This window comes from Hibiscus syriacus, unplaced genomic scaffold, assembly GCF_006381635.1.
Source record: "Hibiscus syriacus cultivar Baekdansim isolate YM2019G1 unplaced genomic scaffold, ASM638163v2 tig00110610_pilon, whole genome shotgun sequence".
Lineage (NCBI taxonomy): Eukaryota > Viridiplantae > Streptophyta > Magnoliopsida > Malvales > Malvaceae > Hibiscus > Hibiscus syriacus.
This window is the reverse complement of record NW_024062800.1, coordinates 9,607,870-9,615,541: the sequence shown is the minus strand read 5'-3', so window position 1 is coordinate 9,615,541 and position 7,672 is coordinate 9,607,870. Positions and strand designations below refer to the sequence as shown.

At 33.1% G+C, this 7,672-nt stretch overlaps 1 pseudogene; it reads right to left on the bottom strand.

The window, feature by feature from the left end:
- Positions 1-4,415: 4,415 nt before the first annotated feature.
- Positions 4,416-5,964, bottom strand: LOC120135713 (annotated as a pseudogene).
- Between the last annotated feature and the right edge of the window lie 1,708 nt (positions 5,965-7,672).

Below are 7,672 nucleotides of genomic sequence, written 5' to 3'. Positions count from 1 at the left end.
ATGGATAAGAATGAGTAGAATCGATTTTAGAAGGTATAGAGGAAGAAATAGGCGTAGATAATTTACCTGAAATTTTGGGATTTGGTTCTTCTTCCTCCTAGTCAATATGCGCATCCTCATCCTCCTCTGAGACTTTGGGATTGATCTTAGTTCCATTTCAAAGAGTAACGAAACTCACATTTATGCGCGGATTCAGCTCTGTTTGATAGGGAAACTTTCCAAGTGACTGTAATTTTCCCATATTATGGGTTAGTCGGCCCACTTGCTTATCCAGTTCTTGTTAATGTGCTTCAATATTTCCTTGGAATTCCTTCTGGTAATCGATTAATTACCTCTGAAAAATCAACATTCTTTCCACCATCACCTCTATCGGCATCCTTTGCACTTGTTGTTGGAAAGGCTTCGGTTGATAATTTGGCCTCTGGTTTTACAGTCTTATAGGAGGTATTGGGAAGCTTCTTACGACATTGACTTGGGCCTTTTCTTGAAGCATCAGGTAGCAGTCCATCGAATGATCGGGTATCGAGCATAAACCACAGCTTTGGTCATTCCAAATTTTCCGATAACTAATGAACCAACAACTTCAATTAATTTATCTAACTTATTTAATAAAGAAAATGTACTTGTCTCATGAACCCATCAGATTGGTTCACTCGAAAATTGCTATGAATTTGCTTCTATTGTAGAAATTAACTCCCTCGTAGTAGTTGGCGTCATATTTACTAAGGCTCCTCCACTTACACCATCCATCGTCTTTATTACCAAGAGTGATAATCCCGAATAGAAATATTTTCATAAGTTTTGTTCGCTCAATTTATGTTGTAACTCGTGCAAAGATTTTTTAACCTTTACCAATAATCGTAAAGACTTTCTTCAGGGTTTTGTCGGATTTAAAGAATAATCCTCCTTAGCTTTCTTGCTTTTTCCACTGGGAAATACCTATCGAGAAAAATATGGCTCATGTAAGTCCAAGAATTAACCAAGTTAGGAAGCAAATAAAATAATCATTCCTTAGCTGAATCGGCTAAGGAAAAAAGAAACATTCTTAATTTAATTTGATATTCAGCAATTCCCTGTGGTTTCATACTTGAACAAACCATATGAAATTTCCTCAAGTTTTTATGAGGATTTTCATTTGGAAGACCGCAAAAAATAGGAAGTAAATGAATCAAACTAGTATTTAATTGAAATGGCATTATGCATTGTGGGAACGTAATGCAGAGTGGTGTTTGAGCATCAAGAGTTGCGGCTAGCTCTCGTATCATTTGTCCTTCTACCATCGGAATCAAATCTTCATTGTTGGTCTCAAAATATGTATCAATTTCATATTCGTATTCTAGATCTGGATCTAAACTAAGTTCTTGTTCTTCTTGTCTCTTTTTTTTCTCCCGAACCTTTTGTGCGTGGATCCTTTGGGCTCTCGCTTTGATTTTCGGTTCAAAGTCAAGTAGTTCTACTGGATTCTTCCTGGTCATAAATAAAACAAGCTCAAAGAAAAAATTAGTTCTTGTCGTTAATCCCCGACAACGACATAAATTTGACGTGCGTCATTTTTCATATCAAATAATTTCTTCCTTCTCGGATAAAAATAAAAAATAAATAAAGGAAATTAAATTGAATAATATAATAGAAGTAGGGTCGATCTAATAGGGACTAACGAAACTGATGAATTCCTTCTTCTTTGATTATGGACTAGGCGTGATTTGCGTGGAAAGTTAATAAGATGAATGGATTTGATGGTTTGAGAATTAAAAATAAAATTGAAAGAAAGATTATAAAGAAATTAAAGAATAAAAATAATAAAAATAAATAAAGAAAGGTAAATTAAAGAAAATAAAATCTAAAAATTCAATTGATTTAGGCAGCCTTGGGTAATAGTTCTAACTCAAATTCATTGGATCATCAAAACAGATTTACCCTTCGGGATTTACATCAATTGTCGCGTCAAACATGGGCAATCCACACGACTAAGTTGTACAACAAATACCCAAGTCAATCTCCAAATTCGATTTTGGAAATTAATCAAACCAAGGCAGTCTTGATAATGATCAAGATCCAAGTGCATTTGCAACCAACTTGGACAAGATATTTCAATAATCGCTTACCCGATCTCAATTCCCAGTTAATAAGGCAATCTTGTTAAATTGTGTTCCTAGGAAGTCGAATGTGCTTTCAATCGATCATTTCTCCCCCATATATAATTGCGACAATAATCAAGACCAAAGTCAATTTTTAGTTTTGAAAAAAATTGTTTTGATTTTAGTAGAGAATGAGAGAAAAATATTGAAGTTATTGAAGTGCTACTCAATTCTCTTGTCAGAATTTAATCATCGCTTTTACCCGCTGGTAAAAAGAAAAATTAGTTAAACATGACAAAAGTCATACTTAGCATTTTAAAAAGTAAAAACTTTAAAATAAAAATAACAGAAAAAGTATAAGAAGAAATTTAATAAAACTAAAAATAAAGAAAGAATAAGAGAATTCTGATGATTCCAAATATTGAACGATGAAAATAGATTACTCGATATGGGTATTTATAGCCTTGTAAAACCCTACAAACACTGAAAATAAATCAAATAAACTATAAAATATAAATCCTAAAAATGTGTGAATTTAATTCTAAAAGATAAATCTAATTTCTTGAATTTGAATTCCCCAGTCGTCCGCATGTCTTCCAGAAGCTTGTTGAATGGATGCTGACTAGATCCTCTAGAAGATGTTGACTCACTACCACGTCAGCATTTCATGCTCACTCTTCCATTCTTGATTCCAGAACAAAAAGTGCAATTTTTTGCCCTTTTTAGCACATTTTCCAAAAACTATCGTCCTGTACAAAAAACATGTAAAAGCACCCAATTCAGTAGAAAACATGAACAAACAACTAGCAATTAAACAATAAAATGGCACAAAATAAACCTCAGTCATAGCTTATCATCAGATTACGGATTTTAGATATCAGCAAGCTGCAAACTACGTCTTGGTTAATCTAGTGGACATGTATTCCATGGACTCTTCTTTTTGTATAAATTGAGTCGTAACTCTTTAAAAAACTTTGATTTTTTTTAGAATCTATTTTGGGAGCACCCATATTTGTAAAATCGATTATCATGTTTTAAAGTTTACAACTGCATTCAATGAGTTTATGTATGAGTCAAACACGTTTGGGTTAGCCATTTCGACGGTCCAGTGTAATATACAAAACCGTCGGACTTTGAGTCGGATTGAATTTGGGTGTTACAATTACTATATGTTACATGCATATATTATGTATAATATATTTTTTTAAAAATATTTTTACTGTTTTAATAATTTATTATTTTATAATATCTTTAATTTTAATTTTTAGTTTTCTTTATATTTTTGAATATTTTAAATTTTAAATTTAAAATAATGTTTATTATTCTAAAAAAATTAAATAAATTTTTAAACTTTAAAAAAATTAATTTGACCCTCAAACACAATAAAAAATTAGTTTAATTTATTTACTTTGTCATCCACCACATCATCAATAAATATGGACTACTGCAGTCTACTTCAGCACCATGAATTTTTATATCAATATTATAACAATCAATAAAAAAAATATTAATTAAAGGACCACAATAAGTTTATTTATAAGTTGAAGGATCACATTGAGTATAAAAATAATACAAATATCACAATGATTTTTTTTTTTGAAAAATACAAATGATTTTTTGAAAAATACAAGAGCCTCGTATTTTGCCCAAGAAAATCAAAGGTGAATTACGCATTTAGTATCTAAACTATTAATTTTGGTCTATTTTAGTCCTAAAACTTTCAATTTTTTCAAAAGCATACATAAAATTTAGTTTTGTTTCATTTTAGTATCTCTATCAAAATATATAGTTAAGTTTTGAAAGAATTTGAAAGTTTAGGTACTAAAACGGATCAAAATTGATAGTTTAGGTACGGAATGTGTTTAGTTTTTAAAACTGAGATTAAAATAAAACAAAAACAAAAATTAGATACTAAAACGGACCAAAATAAATAATTTAAATACTAAATACATAATTTACCCTAAAATCAACTACGTAGAACTATTACCTAGTCTGACATGAAATTTTAAAAACTTAGAATATAAGTAAGATGAGCTTCAACCGATAAATATTTATAACATTTAAGCATAATTATGTAATCTTATTAGTTAAAAAGAGTGTTGTTCTCTTTACAGATATCGAGTTCGAATAGTTGTATTATGAATAGTTAAAAGAGGTTCCAGATAAAAACTACCTTATAATCATCTAAATTATATAAAAAAAGTTTAATCAAAATTAAAATATTATAGATAGGAAAGAAATTACTGGCAGTCTCAATCCACAAAACGGATCAACAGTTTAATAGAAAAAGGCGGAGGCGGACAAAAGGCAATTTTCAGCATTGAATAGATAGAGAAGCTAGAGTATGGAACACTTGTTCTCGGCAGTAAGCCTGCGTAGCTCGTGAGCCTCATTGTGTGCATTTTGTAGACCCTTCCTAAGCTTCTGAATTTTTTCATCAGATTTCTGCTGAGCTTGCGGTGCCTCCTTCTTTAGGTTCTCCCTAAGCTTCTGCATTTCTTCATTCGAGCTCTTTCTATCTAACTCTGCCTGCACTTCTGCCTCTCTACGTGCTGCTCGCTCCTCCGCCAACTTCTGTTCCAACCTTGCGGTTGCCTCCTTCAGCTTTGACTCAAGCTATGCAAACACCATTATACATTAAGCAAAGAGTGTAGCAATGACATCACATTTTCAACCAATACAAGACATCAAATTTACAAGTACCGTCTCGTTAATACGATTAAGGTGCTCTTCATGTGATCTTTCCATCTGTTCCTTGAGCTTAAGTATTTGTTAATTGGAATAGCCCTTTTGAGAAGCATCCTCTTGTTGTTGGTCACGGATAGTTGATTCTCTCTGTCACATAAATACAATCATTGCCATCAGTTCTTACACTAGAGTCCACTAGGGATTTAAATTTCAATTGTGGTTGCATTTTTAGTTTCATTGCTTTTATCTTGATTACAACAATAACTGGTGCTTGCCGGTATCATCAGATGACACTTTTATCGCTATTTAAATCCTTATAGTTCACCACACAATGGAAGGATAATAAATACTCACAAACCTTCAGTTCTACAAACAACTCATCAGAATATGGCTGCCCACCATTCAACTCTATGACCTTGTTCACAAGTGTGACAAGATTCTCAACTTGTTTCACTCTCTTGGTTTCATCATTAGTCTTGTTGTCAAAAAGTACAAATCGATTTTTGCAGAGTAGTAGTAAATCCTGAACGATTAAAAGTAGGGAAAACCAAGCATCAGTTGCTATTTCATCTAAAGCTTACATTCAATGCTACCTTTAGTGGCTTAAGAAAAACATCGAGTTGCATTTTAATTTAGGAAGTAACCTTTAATGGCTGTGGACACTTTTGACCCAAATAATCCTCGAATGTTTCCTCGCCATCATCAAATTCATCCCCACATGTGAAGACAACAATAACGTAGTTAGCAATTTCGCTTCCAAACAAAGTCCACAACTTGTTCAATCCAGCTACCTCTTCTTCAGAAAAGCGGCTCCTAGCTGACAAAATTACCAGCACTGCATGGATCCCATCATTAGCCAAATCAATACGTTTTGCAATTTCTTTTCCAATGATTTCATATCCAACGGTAGAATCAAACAATCCTGCAATGAATTGACAGGTTAAATTTAGTCCTTTGTAGTACAGGCATTGGGAGTTAATACTATCAAATATAACTAGAAAAACGAGAGCACCATACCAGAAGTATCAATGACATTCAAAATTTGACCATCTTCGAGCACAACACTCTGCAACTCGCAAGTACTTGTTACCCCAGAAAAGCTAGCCTTTGATTTGAAGGACTTAGTCCCAAGAATGCTGTTGCCAGTAGCACTTTTACCATTGCCCGTACGTCCAACTAAAACCAGAGTTTTAGCCATCGCATTACCGCCCATCACACACGATTACCTGGGGACTGTTATGAGCTAAAGGGAGTAGAATAAGAATAGATTACTTACGAGACAACTGATATAGATAACAGATACGCTTCAATTGATTTATATCGAAAACAGAAACGAGAAAGCGGAAAGAAACTTAAGCGGGACTGTTTGTTTAGTTGAATACTTGAAAGCGATTGATGTACATATGATTTCATCATAGATGTAATCGACTATATGAAGGGACAAACAAATAAATATCACCAATTTTCTATGATGAACGTCGGCTGTTACAGGTCCAACATTTATATCTATATCTATTTTAATTAACAATTACAAATCACTTTACCCTCTCTCTCCCTAGTCCCGAGAACCACTTCTTCACTCAAGCATGCATCCCTGAGTCTCCATCGCGTGCATGTCTTATTTTCGCTTTGAAATAATTACTCAAAATAATCAATCATCACAAAATATGGGCAAATCCTTTTCCCTTTTTTTCTATTTGAATCGACAATTTTGAACCAATCGGCTTTTGTTAACAAAGAAGAGTGAGTAAAGGAACGTAAATAATGATGAGTACAGATCCGTGAACTCTCGAATTCAAGTACGTGTACGTGGATTCAGTATCAAAGAACATTAAGGCCCTTAATGTAATAGGCTTCCCATAGAAAAATACTTATGCCGGACCTAAAGAATATTGTTTACTGAAATGAAAATCAATAAAAAAAAGAACATATGTTAAAAGGTAACATGGAATTGTTAAAGAAGGTTGAAGGAAGATATTGATTGATTGTGCCTTAATGAAGTAACATTTGTTTTGTATCGGTCGTGGATGATTCACTCTTAATTTGGATGGAGAGTTGTGTTGAGAATTCAATATTAGCCTAAATAAGTCTACACCTTAATGAATTTGATGTCATTGCTTACATCAATTTAGTTAGGTGAAAATTAGGTATTTTTCTCATTTTTAATTTCAATGGTTTAAATTATTTTGTGGTTATTTTAATGAGTGGTTTAGATTGGTTCTTGTAACCTATAAATACCCCATTTGTATTTGAGTTTTATCATCCAACAATAAAAACTTAGTTATAAGCATTTGAAAGCTTTCTTAAGAGTTCTTCTTTTGTAATTTTTTGAGATTATTCTAAAGAAAGTTTTTCTTCTTCTCGATCAATTAGAGTTTTTACTCTATTATGATTCAACAATTTGTATCAGAGCCACGTTATAAGGTCTCTTGAAATTCCGAGTATGCTCTGTGGCTGCAGTTTTAACTGATCTTTCGCATCAGAAAATATTTCTTGAGATTATTGTCGGGGTTATTACAAACCTTGTGAAGCTTCTTTGTGTTTAGAGTAATTTAGTACTCTGCACGTTTGTTACTCAAGCTTGTTCGGTGTAGTTAAAGCCTTGCCATTACGATGGGTGACCTTCAAGTAGTTGGAGGAATCAAGAAACTCAACAACCAAAACTATAACACGTGGGCAACGTGTATAGAGTCTTACCTTCAAGGTCAAGACTTGTGGAAGGTTGTTGGTGGTAGTGAATTTACACAACCGACAGAGCATCTTGAGGAAGTGGAAAATTAAAGCAGGCAAAGCAATGTTTTCTTTAAAGACCACAATAGAAGAAGAAATATTGAAGCATATTCGGATGCTAAATCACCGAAGGAAACGTTGGACACCTTTGCTACACTCTTTTCGAAGAGGAACGA